At 43.4% G+C, this 17,551-nt stretch overlaps 1 protein-coding gene across 14 annotated transcripts in view; it reads left to right on the top strand.

The window, feature by feature from the left end:
- Positions 1 to 5,001: 5,001 nt before the first annotated feature.
- Positions 5,002 to 17,551, top strand: part of PAM (peptidylglycine alpha-amidating monooxygenase) — a 287,568-nt gene continuing 275,018 nt past the window's right edge. For 3 of the 14 annotated variants that reach the window (XM_086690089.1, XM_086690680.1, XM_086689872.1), the window contains exon 1: positions 5,006 to 5,180. The gene's annotated coding sequence lies outside the window, so the exon portion shown is untranslated. Of the gene's footprint in view, positions 5,181 to 17,551 lie in introns of all 14 variants that reach the window. The other 11 variants (XM_086690619.1, XM_086690554.1, XM_086689588.1 and 8 more) reach the window with 7 other exon arrangements.

The following is a 17,551-nucleotide window of genomic DNA, read 5'->3' as shown; positions in this document are numbered from 1 at the left end:
AGTCGGACGCTTAACCGACTGCGCCACCCAGGCGCCCCATCCTGGTTGTTCTCGTAATGATTTTGTTTCTAAACCTTGGACATTATAGAAATAATTAATTATAGCATGTATCCGTTTTTTTAAAGGCTAAATTGGATAATGGTTTAATAGCTCAAGGAGATTACTTGTGGGAATTTAAGACTTATAAGATTCGGTTTTCCCCAAGTCTATTTTCCTACAGTGATCCATGGCTTTGATTCCAGTTACAAATCACCAAAACCAGGGTAGGTGATGCACTTTCATTGTGAGCTAGCCTCGCTATCTTAGCCAAAAAGTTAGGTAGAGAGAACATAATTTGGTAAGGAAAACTTACCTTGTCAAACCAAACTAACAACTTTCGTGATTTAAAAAAAAAAAAAAAAAAAGTAAAAAATTGCACCCAGTTGGTAGGTCAGTTCATATTAAATAGTATATTAAAAAAGAATAGCTTTGTTTTTATTTGCTACATGTTCACATGCTGCCAGTGGCTGCCCTGAGTGCAAATAAAAACCACCTAGGGAATTAAAGGAATACCTATCCTTGGGCTCCACCCCCCATGGAGTCTTGATTATTTGGTTGAGGCAGGCTTGAGACATCAGGATTTTTAAAGCTCCCCAGATAATTTTAATATGCAGTCAGGATTGAGAATCACTATGTCTAGCCAATAAGACTGAAATGTATTTTCCTCCCCAAATAAGGGGATTCTATGAAATTAGAGGGACCAGTTCCTGGGGAACGTGGGATATATGAATCATAATTAGGCCCTCTAAGTGTCAACCACAGTCTGGGCAGGGAACACCTGTTGAGCCAAGGATTAGAAATGAATGATGCCCTTTGTACTGCAATGATAATACATTCTACTCTCTGGGAAGCTATTAAGATATTCCTCTTAAGAATTTTTTTAAAATCTATTTTAAAGTGTCACAAGTAATATGAGGTATTCAAGAAGGCTCTGTGTACTTAACCTGGCAGGGCTTTCTGAAACATATTTTGGTATTTTATTTATGTGTGCATCATGCAGTGAAAGAGGGGAGAATGGGAGTTTGCCTGAGAAAAGAAAAAGAGAAAAAGGTTTTATATTTGCATTACATCAAGGAAGTTTGACTTGGCCTAACTATCTCTTATTGCACTTTTCAAATCTTGAGGTCTATTTGATGCATAAATTTCATAAGAATCAAGCCTCATTTAAATGATAATTTATGTCCTTAGAATGCCATTTCCAGCCTTGTTCTTCTGCACACCCTTGGAGCTGATCAGAGTGTGGTGATTCCTTTGTTTTCAAAGGAAACTTCATGTTCACATTCTCTCTACAGGGGTTAGTAGAGGAAGACAAGAAAATAGTTCCATAGTGTTTCTGCCAGTTTATGAAGAAAATTTTTCCTCCTACATATATCATGGTACATAATTGAATTAGTACTCCAGTAGGAAAGGGTTTGCTATTTCATACTCCTATAGTTTTTTCTTAACACCATGAAATTAAAGACATGCCAGCATGAAGCTGTATATTCCTGATCACTTTCAAATAAGCAATGTAGTATATTATTTCTTTTATGTGCTTTTATAGCACATGCTGTGCAAGATAATTGACTCCATGACAGATGTCTGCATTTCAGAGGAAAATTTATTTGTGAAAGAACACACATATATTACTTTAACATGGCTCTATTCTTTATGTGGTCCACAAGGTGCTTTTTGATGACTTGTAAATTGAAATTAATATTTTCTCTTGCCATTCTGTATATGCATAAGCAAATTTGACTGTTTGATATAACCAGTTTGAAGCTTATTCTACTACTGAATATAACCCTCTGTTCTCAATCAGGGTTGGGTGCTCTTAGATCTTATTGGAAGAGCTGCAGAATGTAGAAGGATGCAGTTTTCTTTCTTTTCAGAGAAGCCCGTAGGCCTGCACATTCCCCAACCGTCCAGGATAACTTCTGTTCATTGGAACTGTCTTTACAATGAAATGACTACCAGAAAGATCTAAAAGAGTACAGGAAAGATTTTCCATGGATCTCCTTTTATTCTGTCACTTCTGCTCAAAATGTCACTCTTTCCCACGACAAACACTGGTAGGCAACAGCATCTGAAGTCCCTAACACTTTTCTGTGAGGTGGATTGGCTTGGAGAACTGGCAATATTGGGTGGATGAGGCTGCTGCGAAGGCAAATCGAAGCAGGAGAGGTTTAAATTTTTTTTTTTTTAACGTTTATTTATTTTTGAGACAGAGAGAGACAGAGCATGAACGGGGGAGGGTCACAGAGAGAAGGAGACACAGAATCTGAAACAGGCTCCAGGCTCTGAGCTGTCAGCACAGAGCCCGACGCGGGGCACGAACCCACCGACCGTGAGATCATGACCTGAGACGAAGTCGGACGCTTAACCGACTGAGCCACCAAGGCGCCCCAGCAGGAGAGGTTTAAGGAGGACATGCCCATCTCAGTGTACTTTGTAATACTTCCTGAGACCAATTCTCCTTCCTGTAAATAAACTCTCCCATTCTTTTTGGCTACAAGAATTTTCCTAGGGAAAAAAATCTAGACCCTTTATCCCCATCAGCTGGCTGGACACTTTTTGCCATAGGATTGTACCGTATATATAAGATCAAAATAACTAATAGATATAGAGGGATTACCATATTCAGAAACGATGCAAGTTTAATAAGACTCCATTTCAGAGATGGTTTTTCTTTTAATGAGAAGAGAAGAAGAAACTTCTTATTAGGGCAGGTCCCTTCTAGCCTCTGGGACTTTGAATGGCTTAGCCTTTTGTGCACTAGCAGAAATGAGGAAAGGAGATTTCATAGTTGAAATTGAGGTAGCCTTTACAATAGTAACAGTGGGACACCAGGGATGGTTCTGTAATGGCACTTCTACAGGGCAAAGCTCAGGGGAGGTGGAGCCCTGAGGCCAGGAGAAAAGAATCTTCTCACCTACAAAGTGGGGGTGGTTGGCTCTCTTCCATAAGTTGGTGCTAAGCTTGTGTGTGCTCAGTGGCTGGACTGCACACAGACTGGAACGTTCTGAGGCTGTGATGTCTGACTTCTGAGCTTGGGGGGGACTTCCTCAGGCAGACTGGCTCTGTGTCAGTGCAGGTGAAGCTGTGGCTGTGCCCACTCTCTGGAGACTGTGAGAGAGGGTTGCCATCAGATAAAATAGAAAGCGCTGTCCCAGCCATTCTCTTATCTTGGAAAGGAAAATTATCTCGACATAAAAATCCACCGAATTGAACTTAAAAATAACAACCACCATAGTCTTAGGACTTCCATCCCTCCCCACTTCCTTCTTTTCTCATCAAAAGAGACTTCTTAGTTCAAGGGAGGGTTCCAAGTGTTTGTTTCAGTAAATAACCCAGGCCGGGAGGGAGAGATAAGTGAGTTAGAGGATGCCTAAGGCAGAAGAACAACCAGGCCAGCTGTAAACCTGACCCAGCTGTTTCCTTGTATCTCCTCAATGACCCATCACTTCCCAGGATGAATTACTCATCTTTGGCCAAGAGCTAGAGGGGTTATCAGACTTCCCAGGAATTTAGGAGGGAAGTGGAGCTGGTGAAGGCATGCTCTAGGTCCTGAAGTTTATCCATGACTCCACTGCTCTCGGGGAATTCTGTTGGAGATGGTCCAAATTTTCCAATCTGTCTACTGCAAGCATTGATGCTTTCCCAAGGGAGAAATGGATTTTCTTTCTTGGAGTTGCCCTATGGCTGGAAGGCTTTGCTTTCTGCCTTACAGCCTATCTCCTGCCTTTTCATTCGGTTTGCATTTTCCTTCCCTGCCCTCAGTCCACAGGCTTATTTTTCTTCCTCTTCACTGTTTCTCCTCCCAGATTGCTCTTCGCTCCCCAATCCCTCAACTCCCCCCCCCCCCCCCCCCCCCGCAAGACCCCAGGAGGATCTGCTATTTGAAGAACCAGCTGGAATGGGAGAGGCTGGGAGAAGACAGAGTGGGATTTAGGGAGATGAGAAACGGCTGGCGCTGGGGAGGGAAAAAGCACGGTGCATGTACCCAAGAGCTCACCTGTAATGGGATACAGAAAGTGGCAGACACGGCCCTCGAATTGTACGCGTATTAATTTGTGGGATCAGTAACGCTCAGCATGTCACCTCATGGGTACAGAACCTTCCCGCCGAAACTACCCGGATCCTCGGCACCCTGTTTCCTCCTGCTTTGAGGTGAGGCCCGGAGGGAGTTGGCTCCTTAGTTCCTTGCCCGCCCGCACTTTAGGGGAGAAGTGGTCAAGAGAGTGCGCGCTCGGCGCGCTGCAGGATTAAGATTTGGGCGGGGCGGAGGACGTGCAGACCTAAGTGGGAAGCCAGGCTAGGAAAGGGGGTGCCCCTAGGCCTGGGGTGCGGGCAGGAAAGGACTGCGAAGAGGTGAGTGAGGAACCTGAACTCAGGGACCGGGTTAGGGTGTGTGTGTGACTAGAAACCGCACCTTTTCCGCAGGTTCAACCCCCGGTGCCCGGTCTGCTAGTTGCCTACCCTCTCTGTGCCAGAGTTCCCAGCCGCAGGCAGGAGCGGGAGGCGGCGGGGGAGGGGGTCCTCGGTTCCCTCGGGAAATGTCCTCCCAGCCCCTCGCTGGGCGGAGGGAGAGTCGGACATTTTCCTCGGCCTCTTTCCGGGCAGCCGGCGTGGCCACCTCGCAGGGCTGCTTTTAAGGGACACGGGACTCGGGCGGAGCAAAAGGAGACTTTCAGGCCCGCCCTTCACCCCCTGCCCAGGCTCAAGAACGAGCCCCAGCTCTTGCCCACCTCCTGCCCTCACGTAAGTGCAAACACCCAGGACGAGCGATCCCCGCAGGGAAACCCCGGCAAGCTGCGCGCGACCAGGAGGTGACTCTGCGGGGACCTCGTTCCCAACCCCCGCGGCCCCCCGCCCGAGGGGGCAGGGGCGGAGCGCAGGCGGGCCCGGGGGCGGCCGGGAACCGCGGAGCCGCCCCGGGGGAGGGACTGCGAGCTGTCCCCGGGAGGGGAGGGCGAGCGGCGGACCGGGCTGGGCCCCGCGCGCGCCAGGAGGAAGGAGCCCCCGCCACAGCGGCCGCCGCGTGCTTAGGCTGTCCCCGCCCAGGGAGCCGGAGCCTCCCAACTAACTCCGCCCGCCGCGCCCGTCGCTTCGCCGCCGGCAGGCTCTGGCTTCCGTCCCGGACTGTGCCCGCGGCCGCGCAGGTTGGTGCCGCCGCCGCCGCCGCCGCTGCCACCGCCGTGGGGCGGGGCGGGCCGGGCGAGGCTGGGGTGGGAGCGCCGAGGGGGCTCGGAAGTTAGCCCGACGCTGGGGCCGGGGCGCCGACACTGCCCCCTCGGCGCCCGACGCGGTTGTTGATTTCCTCCTCGGCTGCGGGTCCCGGGGAAGCCAGCGCCTCGGCCGGGGAGGGTCGCCGGGACTGAGCCTTCCTCGCGCTCCCCTGGTCTCTCCCTGGCCGCCCCGCCCCGCCGCCTCGGCCTCGGCCGCTTCGAGAGGGGTCACCCCCTCCTGGCTCTCTCACCTTCGCACTTCTTGCACCCATTAATTCGTACGCATTAATTCGTTCTTTCTGCCCCCAACTTCGGGAACTCTCGGTGCCGGTGAGAAAGCCTCCCTGGTTCCCGGCTTGCCCCTGAGCCTAGTTTGGGGGGAAGCGGGGTCCGCCGCGCGGGGAGAGGGGCTGGAGCTGGGGAGCGACCTGGGGGGCTCGAGAACCGGCGGGGAAGTGCCGGGAAGCGGTGGAAATTCGCTCTCGCCCGTCGCGTCCTTGCCCAGCTCTGCCCTCCTTCCCGCCGTTCTGCCGGCCAGACTAGTGCGCCCGCCAAGGGTGATCGCAGAGGCGGGATGGACATAGCCGCCACTTGGCGCTCAGTCGGGATTTCAGTCGGGTCTCGGTCATCCTCCTGTTTGCGTGGCTTTGGGACTCGACCCCTGGGCACTGGGTTGGTGTCTGCGAAACGTGCGTCCCCTCTGCCCACCGCGGAGGGTCGTTGTGAAGATCCAGTGGGATGACTTAGGGGTGTTCCTCGACTTCGAGCCTTGTCGCCCGTCTCTCGGGAAGCTGCTGGATGGAGGGTCCTGTGTTCTAATCATCGGAGTTCAGGTGCTTCTGCTGAGATGTAATTATGTCTCTAGGTGGTTGGGCGTGTAGCTCTTCTGGGATAAAACGCTCGTGTTTCCGGATCGGGTCAGGAGTGTTCAGGGTTGAAATCGTTTCTTCCCCACCGAACCCAAAGTACCAAGCTAGGGACCTTACATATATTTCTATGGCCATAGGAATTCAAACAGCGGAAGATCGTTACTGGCCTCATTCTTTGTAAACGAGAATTGTGTGTGCTTCCGATGTTTGCCAACCTTTACAATCTCTTTTCCATCTGTACTGAAATTTAAATTTGCTAAAAATTCAGGAAGTAGACCTTTATTTTAGTAGGTAAGTTTAGACATTTAGCTCAAAGAAAAGATAGATACTCTATCGTTGGCAACTTTTCAGTTTAAAATCATAGGCACAAGAAGCATGGTTAGCACCATTCTAATTACTGTATGAAGAAAGCAAGTAAATGGCCTAAGAAAGTCAGCTTTAGACTTGATATTAAATGTCTGAGTCCCACCATCCATGAATTCCTGATTTTGTAGACATTTCCTAAGTTCCTGTATTGTACAATACATGGTGATAGGTGCTTGAAAAGACAAATATACAATATATTCCTTGTCCTAAAGAGGCTTCCAGTCTAAATTAGAGAATAATATTTTTACTTCCTATTTTTATATGAACATCGAATATATCCTAATACTACATACAGCAAGTAGAATGATATCAAGAATACATTATTGAAGGCCCTTTAAGATAATTAATTTGGTGAATCTACTTAATAGGTTGAAATAAAAAGTTTACCTAAGCCAGTGTTTTCTGAAGTGAAATTTCAAATGTTATTTCACCAAATGGGAGGCATTCTTTGTAATAAAATAAATCCTGTATTTTTAGAATGAAAACTCAGAAAAAGTATCCATGCATATATGATATGGTAATCAAATGTTAAAAGCTATAGAAAGTTCAATTCTAATTCAGCTCTCTTTAGTCAAGTCAATTTATGGTGCCCATATATGTTTTTTTCTCAGCTCTTTGAGAAAGGAAATTATAATGGCTAGAAAAAGTACAGAGATTGAATGTAATTTTTTTTTTTAATTTTTTTTTCAACGTTTATTTATTTTTGGGACAGAGAGAGACAGAGCATGAACGGGGGAGGGGCAGAGAGAGAGGGAGACACAGAATCAGAAACAGGCTCCAGGCTCTGAGCCATCAGCCCAGAGCCTGACGCGGGGTTCAAACTCACGGACCGTGAGATCGTGACCTGGCTGAAGTCGGCCGCTTAACCGACTGCGCCACCCAGGCGCCCCTGTTTTTCCTATTTTAAAAGAATTTAGCTTGGCACAAAGGATGAGCAAGAATTCCATCTGGAAAAGATTGACCAGGCTGTGTTGTATTTGGTGCAACATTAGTGACATCTCTGGTTCTTGTCAGTGAGGCAAGCCACCTTGAAGGGCATCCTGAGGGAGATGAAGTTAACTTTACACTTGGCCTTTTTGTTTAGCACCTTTTTTTTTTTTTTTTTTTTTTTTATCATTTTGAGTTGAGATTAAAGATCCTGTCACTGCTCTGGAAACTGTGCGGTTTGGTAAATAGTCATGAGTCTTCAGCCAGGAAGCTTCTTATGTAAGAACTTTATTTACCCCTTTTAACTCCTTTAGTAAAAGCTAATCGTTAAAACTACACACACATAGCTTTACAAAAAAAGTCTCTGAATAAAGTTGTTGGTATTATGTTCTCTCAAGTCTCCTTGGAGGAGTTTTGGTCATCTTTATCTCCTGTCATTTACTGTACTTGTGTAGAGAATAAGACCTTCATTTTACCCAGGGTTGGACAGCTAGTTAGTGGCAGCAAGAGTAGATCTATAATTCATATTGCTTGAGTAATAGTTCTGTGGCTTTCTTTCTTTCTTCCTTCCTTTCTTAATCCTGGGTGGTCTTTTATCATCTAAGGTATATTAAAAATCTCATGTTTGTAAATTGTATATGGTTAAAACTTTTGGATTTGGGTTCTGGTGGGCCTGGGTTTGAATCCTGCCCTGCCATTTAGTAGTCATGTAATAATGGGTAAGTTACTTAACCTCCCAATTTCCTCAGTTTCCTCATCTCCAAAACGGGCATAATGGAAGTACCTAGCTCAAAGGACTGTTATTAGGATGAAATGCGCTTAGCACATTGCCTTTATTTAGTACAAAACCTACTTCTCTACTAAAGTAGTTATTTTAGTTTCTTGGGGCAGGGGATGATGTTTCAAAATTTAAAAATAAATAAAATTAAATTGTTATTTAACATTTAAAAAATAAAAGCAAAAACAAAACTATACGTCACCCCCCTCCCCAATATTTTGAATTGGTCATTCTTCAGCTAATGTTTGTTTACTTGGTCAGCAATGTTTATTGAGCTCCTACTGTGTGTTGGACTTTTTCCTAGGCACTGGCATACAGTGGTGTAGAAGATAGTCATAGTCACTCTTTTATGACCTTAAGAGTCTGGGGAGGGATCTGGACTTGTAAACAGAAAATTATAATCTCATGTGATTCGTGCCATGATAGGGGTAATGCAGAGAACCACAGGAGATGGGATGGTGGGGGCCTGGGTGCGAGAGTGTCCTCCAATGCATCACCTCATTGTACCTTGGGCTGGTGGTGGGTAGGGAAAGCTTACTGTGAATACACTAAAACCTGAAGAATTAATGATAATTAGTAATTGCAGAAGTTGGGGATTGAGGAATGTCCCAGACCAAGGGGAACAAACAGAGCATGATGCGTTAGAATGGAAGTCAGGTAGATAATGTAAAAGAATAAATGAATGAGAGTGGGAAGGAGAGGTGTGGCACCTGCAGAACCCAGGCTTTGTTCAAAAGAAACAGTGATACTCAACTCCAGCCAAGTGTTGTCAGGTTGGGATGCAGGCCTTGTATGGCCAGATGCCCTAGTTGTTGTTGTTGTTTTTAAAAAAATTGTTTTTAGTGTTTATTTTTGAGAGGGAGAGAGAGAGAGAGAGACAAAGCATGAGCAGAGGAGGGGCAGAGAGAGAAGGAGACACAGAATCTGAAGCAGACTCCAGGCTCTGAGCTATCAGCACAGAGCCCGATGCGGGGCTCAAACTCACATATTGTGAGATCATGTCCTGAGCCAAAGTCGGACACTTAACCAACTGAGCCACCCAGGCGTCCCAGAGGCCCTGGATTTTTAAGAAGAGCTGACTGTCTAGTGTAAGAGATTTGGGTACTCTAAGCTCAGGGTCCCCCTTCTGCAATGCAATCATTAGGTATCACTTGCCCTGTTTGCATCATACTGTGGGAACTGGGTTTCAAAGAGCTGGCACAACTGTATTAATACCCTTGCTATTGCTGTTTCCGTGAGTAGTGTAGTCCTTTGTCTCATACTTAGCAATATCCTGTCTTCTCCCAGCGTCTATAAAGCTGTGGCATGCTTATTTGTTAGCTTGCCAATTGGGTAAAATCTAAGATCCTTTACAGTTCTTTAAAGCCACTAGGTACATTGTTTAAATTTAAATTTTAGTTAATTAAAAAAAATGTTAATTCCTCTATCACACTGGCCACATTTTAAGTGTTTAATAGCCACATGTGGCTAGTGACTACTGTTGTGGGAAGAGCAGATACAGAACATTTCCATCACTGCAGGAAGTTCTACCAGGGATTGCTGGTTTAAAGCTTCAGATTTTTTTGTGTGTTCTTGGGTGAGTTGAGATGAGTTGTTGATTTCAACAGCCTAAAAATGATAACTTGTTTTCATGTTAGGCTCATAGGAGTTCCTTTATACAAAGGAAATATTTCAGTTTGGATAATCAATGCAGTATTTGGTTCAGGCCTCTTGGGAAAATAAAAGCAGAAAATTACCTAAAGTGTCAGTTTGGAGACTGGACAGACAAGGGCCATGTGGCAACAGAAATTCTCCATGTATATGGCATTTCTCAGTATCATGTGGAGATAGGATCTGTGCCCAAAGGAGCTTGAACTTCTGCACACTGTCTTCAGTTTCATCTACTAGGCATGTTTACTGTGAAAGGATAAGAGGTGCGCATTCTCAAGGAGGTTCTGGAACACTGCCAGTCCACCAGCACCCAGGCTGCTCCTTCTGCCCTCCAGCTGTGCCATCTGAATTCATATAGAGGATGGAGGAAAGGAACAAGATTCCCAGTGGCTCTCATTCAGGGAGTTTAAAGGGACAGCCTGGAGGACAGAGCAAACTAGATTCAAACAGGAGAAAAAAAAAGTAGTACTTTACAGCACAACTTTCAGTGACACCGCGTGGGTGGGAGAAAATGCCAGGAAACGATAAAAACAGCAGATCCCCTCTCTGTCGGGGGGGGGGGGGGGTGGGGGGATGGCGGGAGGGCAGTTCATTTTGAGGAGGTCATGGACCACAAGTCCCGGGAAGGAGAAGCACAACATTATTTCTATCATTCTTTCTGTCATTCTGTAGGCCCAGGCAACAGCAGTGGCAGCCTCAGAGGACGGTTTTTTACCTGCATTGACTGTGAAATTGACTGCAGTCATGTAGGTACAGCATAAGCAAAACAAAGGACAGTGGTTGAAATTTAAAAAAAAATGAAGGCGGAGGCCCTTAGGGAAGAACCATATTACTACCTGCTATTTCCCTGGCTAGAAATGCCCTATAAAAAATTTCAGATTTGGGGAATTTCATTTACGTGTGGCAGAAGAAATTTGCTTGTACGTATTTCTAGTGTAATAAAATGGTTCATACTTGAAGACAAATTCAAAGTTTTAAAAATTTGAGTTTTAGAATATTTTAAAAATTGCATTTATTGTTCACAAGTTCTTACATGCATAACCCAGAGTACGCTATGGCTGTCTTTTAGAACTCTTTCACAGAAGACTTTTATAAAAGAGACAGGTTAATTTTGAAGTCGCAAGATGATGGGATGATTGTTTGCATATAACTGGAGAGCTTCTGTGTTATTTAAAGAAAATTTGTGTAGGCTACACATATAGCTCTTGTTTACCCTGCTAAATGCATAGACAAACCCTTATTTTCACAGATACTCTTCAGGTTTTAAAAGATTTGGGGAGAGCTGGATCATGTGCTGTTAGGGTTTGTACCAATGTAGATTCCCCTGCATAAATTTCTCAGTTAGTAAGCTTTTACTCCATTTTGTGTTTCAGTGTTACTTTGCTCCATGTCTTTTTGTGTGTGTGTGTGAATTTTGAAATCTTAATTCTGGAGGGGTGGAAAAGGTTTGTGATGTTCCCTGTATTCTTCCCGCCCCTCCCAGCCTAAATCTCACACCGTCAGTTTTTTAGCATGCTTTCGTTTTTCCCTTTCTGTTTTGTTTGCCACAGTTTTGTTAGCACACTTCAGGCTTGCATTTCCTTGTGTCTCCTTTCTCTTCATATCAACAGCATGAAATTGGAAGTAATCATTGTCTGTTGTATTTCTGAAGATCAGAATTCTCAGCAGTTCCATGCTGTCCTTTCGCAGGCAGGGTGTGGTAAATCATCTTTGGAGAACTGGCTCCAGTAAAACTGGAGTATGTGGTTGAAACTGTTGTGCCCTTCTCAGAAACAAACCCAGGAGACTTGGCTGTTTATTGCATGAGTCACTGATGGGCTCAAATGAAAGGAGATGGTACTAGGTTGCTTTTCATTCACGTCCACGTTACCTCTTATTTTAAAAGAAGCCTGAAATAAAGAAAAACCAGTAAGTTCTTCCTTTTCCCTCAGAATTTAGAATTACATGGATTCAGCATTAGGTGATAAAAACAACAACAGTTGAGGGTTACAAATCAGGCTTTGTCCTTTAACCCCTGATTTCCTGTGGTGTTCAAAAATTTTCAGTGTGTACATTTCCTCAAGTCATACATGAGTGGCTTTAATCAGTAGCAAAGTGGGTTCTTTCTATTATATACCATTTCCTCCATGGACCTTGCCTCACTTAGCTATTGCTCTATGCCTAATTGACCACAGTGAAATATCTTTAAAACATTTTCCGGGGACTGAGGACTTTTTTGAGAATTTTTATAAGAGCAAATGCCAAGAAGGAAAGTTTGAATAGTTTCTTTGCAGAGACAATTGTTTCCAGAGAGACTGATGAGTCAAGGAGTCCTTAATAGGATATGTAGATGTAACCTTTCACCTAGTTACTGTCATTACCTAAGTCATAACTATGTAGTTTTAGCAAATTGTTTGGACTGGTTCTTGTCTAGTTCTTAATGTAACAAACTCCCTTCGTCCCATTCTTTTCCAGTCTGTAGTCAGTGTTGTTTCAAAGTTTGTATTGCCCTCGGCTTCCCCTTGTTCCTCCTGTTTTAGTGCCAGCTTGTTATCATATTGTACATTTCACTAGTATCTTTGTCTTCAGCTCTTCTTCAGTATTTGTGGAAAGTTTTTATATATGTATTTGATACTGGCTTCTAGCTCTTTGGTTCCTACCAAGGTGCCTTCTTTCACTTATTCAACAAATATTTATTCGGTGCCTGTCATGTACTAGGCACTGCTCTTGACCCTAGAGATTCGATAGGGAGCAAATTATTCATGATCTGTGCTGTCATGGAGTGAAGAGTCCAAGATGAAGACAATCATTAATTTAAAAATACCCACAGCAACTAAAATTACATGAATGTACAGAGTTAAATGCTCTGAATAGAACAATAAGGTGTTATGGGCTTGTGTAACAGGAACCCGAGTAAGTAACACTCGATTAATATCTGGAAAATGAGGTGGAGAATTTGAGAGAGGGTGGGGAGAAGAATGGTCCTGACAGCAGACAGAAGTTTGTGCAAAGGCCCTGTGAAGGTGGTTGGTCATGGGGAGGAGATGGATGGCTGCTGCATTCCAAGTAGAAATGACCATGTGCATTACACCTGTTTGTATGCTGTGGCGTGGTAGTGAAGATGGATTAAAAAGTGTTTTAGAGGATAACATCAGCCGTATTTGGGAATAAGATTCTTTTATTCAGTCAGCAAATATTTATGAGTCCCTGCTTTATGCCAAGATTTGTGCCAGGCTCTGGAGATACAGCTGTGAATAAGACAAGCAAGATCCCTGTACTTGTGGAGTTTATGTACTGACGAGAGTAATGGCTAGTGAATAATTTAAAAATAAATATAATTTGAGGTAATAACAAGTCTTATAAAGAAAAATGAAGCCATGTAAGGGAATGGAGAATGACAAGGGGAGAGTCTTCTTGTATAGAGTAGTCAAGAACGATCTTTCTGAAGAGGTGGGTCTTTTGAACAAAGACCCAAATAAAGTGGGGGAGCTAACCATGCAAAAATCCTCTACCAAGCAGAGGGAGCAGCTAGTACAAGGTCTTGAGGCTGAAACAAGAACCCCCCCACACCCTCAAAACAAACCAAGAAGGCCAGTTTGTCTAGAAATATGTAAGCTCTCAAGGATGTCTTGCTCGAAGCTGAAACTTGGAGCATCTAGAGAGATTCATTATACTCTGTGTAGTCATGACCACTCTTTCAAAGCCACACACTGTACCAGTCACAATCCCACTTTGCTCTGCCATTAAACTGCTACTGGGACAGTTTCCTTCATCACATCACACGCCCGCTGAAAGTCAGGCATTGGTAACTGCTTGTCCATCATGTCAATGATAACCCTTTGATCGGCTCAATGGAAGGACCCCTTTTTTAAAATTTTAACCCCATTTTCCATTATAGCCTTCTCTGGACTTCTCCATTTAGTCATTTGAAAGGCCCGATGTTTGTTTAGGCCTTACCCATAATTTGTTATCTTTCTCCTTGATGTTACATTTATTCACTATGGTGCCTCTTTCCTTTTTGTTAGTCTGTTTCCAGCTCTTCCTTCAAGGCCAGGTTCATAAGTTACCAGTTACTTTTTCTACCAGTTTCTTCTGAATTACCCCATTTTATTTGGATCACTGAGCACCTCAGCCTAGTCAGTCTGTAGGATACTATTTTTTTCCTTTGTTCCTTGAGTCATTGGAAGAGGCACCACTTTAAAGTGCTACTGTTGTTTCAAGTTAAAATATTTATGATTCTATTCTTCCTAGAAAAGACTGGGCACCAATACTAGCTCTGCCATATGCATATGCGACTTTGGCCAACGCATTCAACCCTTTGAGGTTCAGGTTCCTTGTCAGTAAGATGAAGATGATAATCCTCCCCTATTTCATTCACAGTGTGGTTGTGAGAAGTAAATGAAGTAAAACACAGGAAACATGTTTTAAACAAATGTAAATACTGTAGATGGGGGGCGCCTGGGTGGCTCAGTCGGCTAAGCGGCCGACTTCAGCTCAGGTCACGATCTCGCGGTCCGTGAGTTCGAGCCCCGCGTCGGGCTCTGGGCTGATGGCTCAGAGCCTGCAGTCTGCTTCTGATTTTGTGTCTCCCTCTCTCTCTGCCCCTCCCCCGTTCATGCTCTGTCTCTCTCTGTCTCAAAAATAAATAAAACGTTAAAAAAAATTAAAATAAATAAATACTGTAGGTGGGCATATTTCATTTCCTCATCTAAATTGCCAGTTTTTCACACCAGTTCCTAGTGTGGAATCTTGTGTGCTGCCGGAATTCTTTGAGGCTTCTTGAGCTTCTAGCCTCACTACGCAAGCTTGGGACATGCAAGTCCATGTCCTGTGTAATAGTTTCCTGGGGCTGCTATAACAAAACACCAGAAACTGGGTGGCTTAGCACAACAGAAGCATATTGTCTCATGGTTCTGGAGGCTCTGAGCTTAGTGTATGGTCAGGATGGGTTCCCTCTGAGGGCTGTGAGGGGGCATCTCTTCCATTCCTCTCTCTTAGTTTCCAGGAGCCCCTGGCATTCCTTTGCCTGCAGATGCAATTCTCTTGGTGTCTTCACATCACCATTCCTCTGTGTCACTGTGTCCAAGTTTCCCCTTTGTATAAGGACACAGTCATTGGATTACAGCCCACCCTAATGTCCTCATCTTAACTTGATCACTTGCAAAGATCCTATTTCCAAATAAGATGACATTCACAGATACTGGAATAAGACTTTAACATCTTTTTTAGGGGATGTGATTCAACTCACATCTGTATGATTCAATACACATTAAGAAATGGTAATCACAAATATCATGAATTAGTTGTGTAATATTAGAATGATTGATAGAGGTGATGGGTTAGGTATGTAAGAGCTAATCTTCTGTATGACATAGGGCAAAATAAATGAAATACCTGGTCAAAGTTCCATGTGAAATTCTGAACGTACGTATATACTTATTTAAGAATTCTGCAAGTCCTGTTAATTTCCAGTTGGTGTAAATTAGAATAGAGAGGGACAACCATACTTTTCTTTTAATAGTACATTCAGATATTGTACTGATGTGAATGGAAACAAATATGTAATTCTTCTACTTATTCATATAATCTTTATGTAGACTCTTGTGTGTGAGAAGTTTTATTGCTTCAATTGTTTCTTTGGCCTAAGCATGCTTCCTTTGACTCTCCGGAAGGCCACATGTGGTCCTCTGACACAGACTAACCACTCTCCACTAAACGTCTGGAAGGATCTGTGGTTTTTACGTTATTAGATGGCTCAGCCTCAGTTGATTAAAAACTCACTCTTCTCTTAGGCTTAAAAATCTCATATATTTGTTTTTATCATCAGTTTCTTTTTTGTTTGCATTTATTTATTTATTTATTTATTTATTTATTTATTTATTTATTTATTTTTGATACCGCAGGGAAGAGTTTAATACGATTCTATCTGTTGATGTTGGAGAATACTTAAGTGCTTCTCTTGCAAGAGTTTTTTATCATATTTGGCATTAAGGTGTTCCATTTTTTGTGTTACTCTTCAGATGGCCTCTTCTTCTAGTGTTCAGGACAGCCTTTGTTACAGGGGCCCTGAGGAAAGGTACCTGCAGCTGGTGTGGTGGTATTTTCCTGTGTACCTGGCCGACCTGTTTAAAAGTCTGACCATTTTTTATTTTCTAATAGTCTAGCACGTAGATCACATCTGAGAAGCCTATGGTAGGAAGCCATTCAGATTTAGTGAATAGAAATTGAATACTTGACCTTTACCACAAAAGTGGCTATTTTTGGTCAATCAGAACTTTTTTTAGCATAGCTCTTATATTCCAAATAATTATGTGATAGAGAAAGGTTTTAATTGTTGCACTTTAATTAAATTGTTTCACTGTTATTGCTATGTTGAGATTTTTGCTAAAGGAAAAACAGCCATGGATTATTTCTGCTTATACTTTTTTGTAAAAATTTTTTAAAGAAAAAGGCAAGCAGTGAATTTCAGATTTCACTGTTACTGTAGAAATAAATTTCCTCTTGGTATGCAATCAAGTAGATGTCATCAGGAGAAAAAAATGTTTTGATCGTTATTTTCCAAATCTACTAGAACATCTTTCTGAAACTAGAAAAAAATTGAAAAATCATATGAGAAGGATAAAATCATCACAGGAGATTAAATTTATTGCTACCTTAGTCTTCACTATCTGCAAAATTTGATTTTTCCTTGTTCTTAAGCAAAGTTTTTGACATATATTTTACTTTCTAAACATAAACACCAGAGGGTCAAAACAGTGACTGAAGCGATAACATCAACCAAAAATATGTTGAAGAGAGAACATGTTAGATAGAAAATTTCATGTGTTGAGGAGTGAGACATGTGGGGAGAACATTTGAAAGAAGTATATTTGTTCCTGGAGTCAGGAAAGATCTTGATTCTGGTCATTTAAATTTTTTTTGCTATTTTTGTTTTGGCAGTTTTTCATTGTTCCACTTTAAATGTGTATATTCTTTCTCCTGAAAACATGAGCTTTAAGCTATACTTGGGACTATTTGGTGTTTCATGTAATCTCAGCATCTAGTAGAGATATTTGACCCAAGGGGTGCTTAATCACTAGGTTCTGGGGCAGTCATTCCAGAGCATCATCAACTTCATTGATACTGGTTGTCTCATTGAGTAAATTCTCTATACTTGAAAAATACAGTTTTTGTTTGTTTGTTTGTTTTTTTCAACGTTTATTTATTTTTGGGACAGAGAGAGACAGAGCATGAACGGGGAGGGGCAGAGAGAGAGGGAGACACAGAATCGGAAACAGGCTCCAGGCTCCGAGCCATCAGCCCAGAGCCTGACGCGGGGCTCGAACTCACGGACCGCGAGATCGTGACCTGGCTGAAGTCGGACGCTTAACTGACTGCGCCACCCAGGCGCCCCTGTTTGTTTGTTTTGAGGTAGTCAAAAGGATGGACTTGAGAGTTAAAATGCCTTATGTTCAGACTCTAGGTCTGACTTTTACCAGTTTGTGACTTCAGACAAATGACTTATTTTCTCTATGCCTCAGTTTCCTAATCTCTGAAATGAAATAATAATAATAACAACAACAACAATAACAACAATGACTCCTCACAGGGTGCCTGGGTGGTTCAGTCAGTTAAGCATCTGACTCTTGATTTTGGCTCAGGTTATGATCTCACGGCTGTGAGATTGAGTGCTAAATCAGACTTTACCCTGAGTACTGAGCCTACTTGGGATTCTCTGTTTGCCTGTCTCTCTCTGT

This window comes from Puma concolor, chromosome A1 (genome assembly GCF_028749965.1).
Source record: "Puma concolor isolate L17-30 chromosome A1, mPumCon1.1.hap2, whole genome shotgun sequence".
Lineage (NCBI taxonomy): Eukaryota > Metazoa > Chordata > Mammalia > Carnivora > Felidae > Puma > Puma concolor.
Note: the sequence above shows the minus strand (reverse complement) of the source record. Positions and strands in the feature narration are given on the sequence as shown.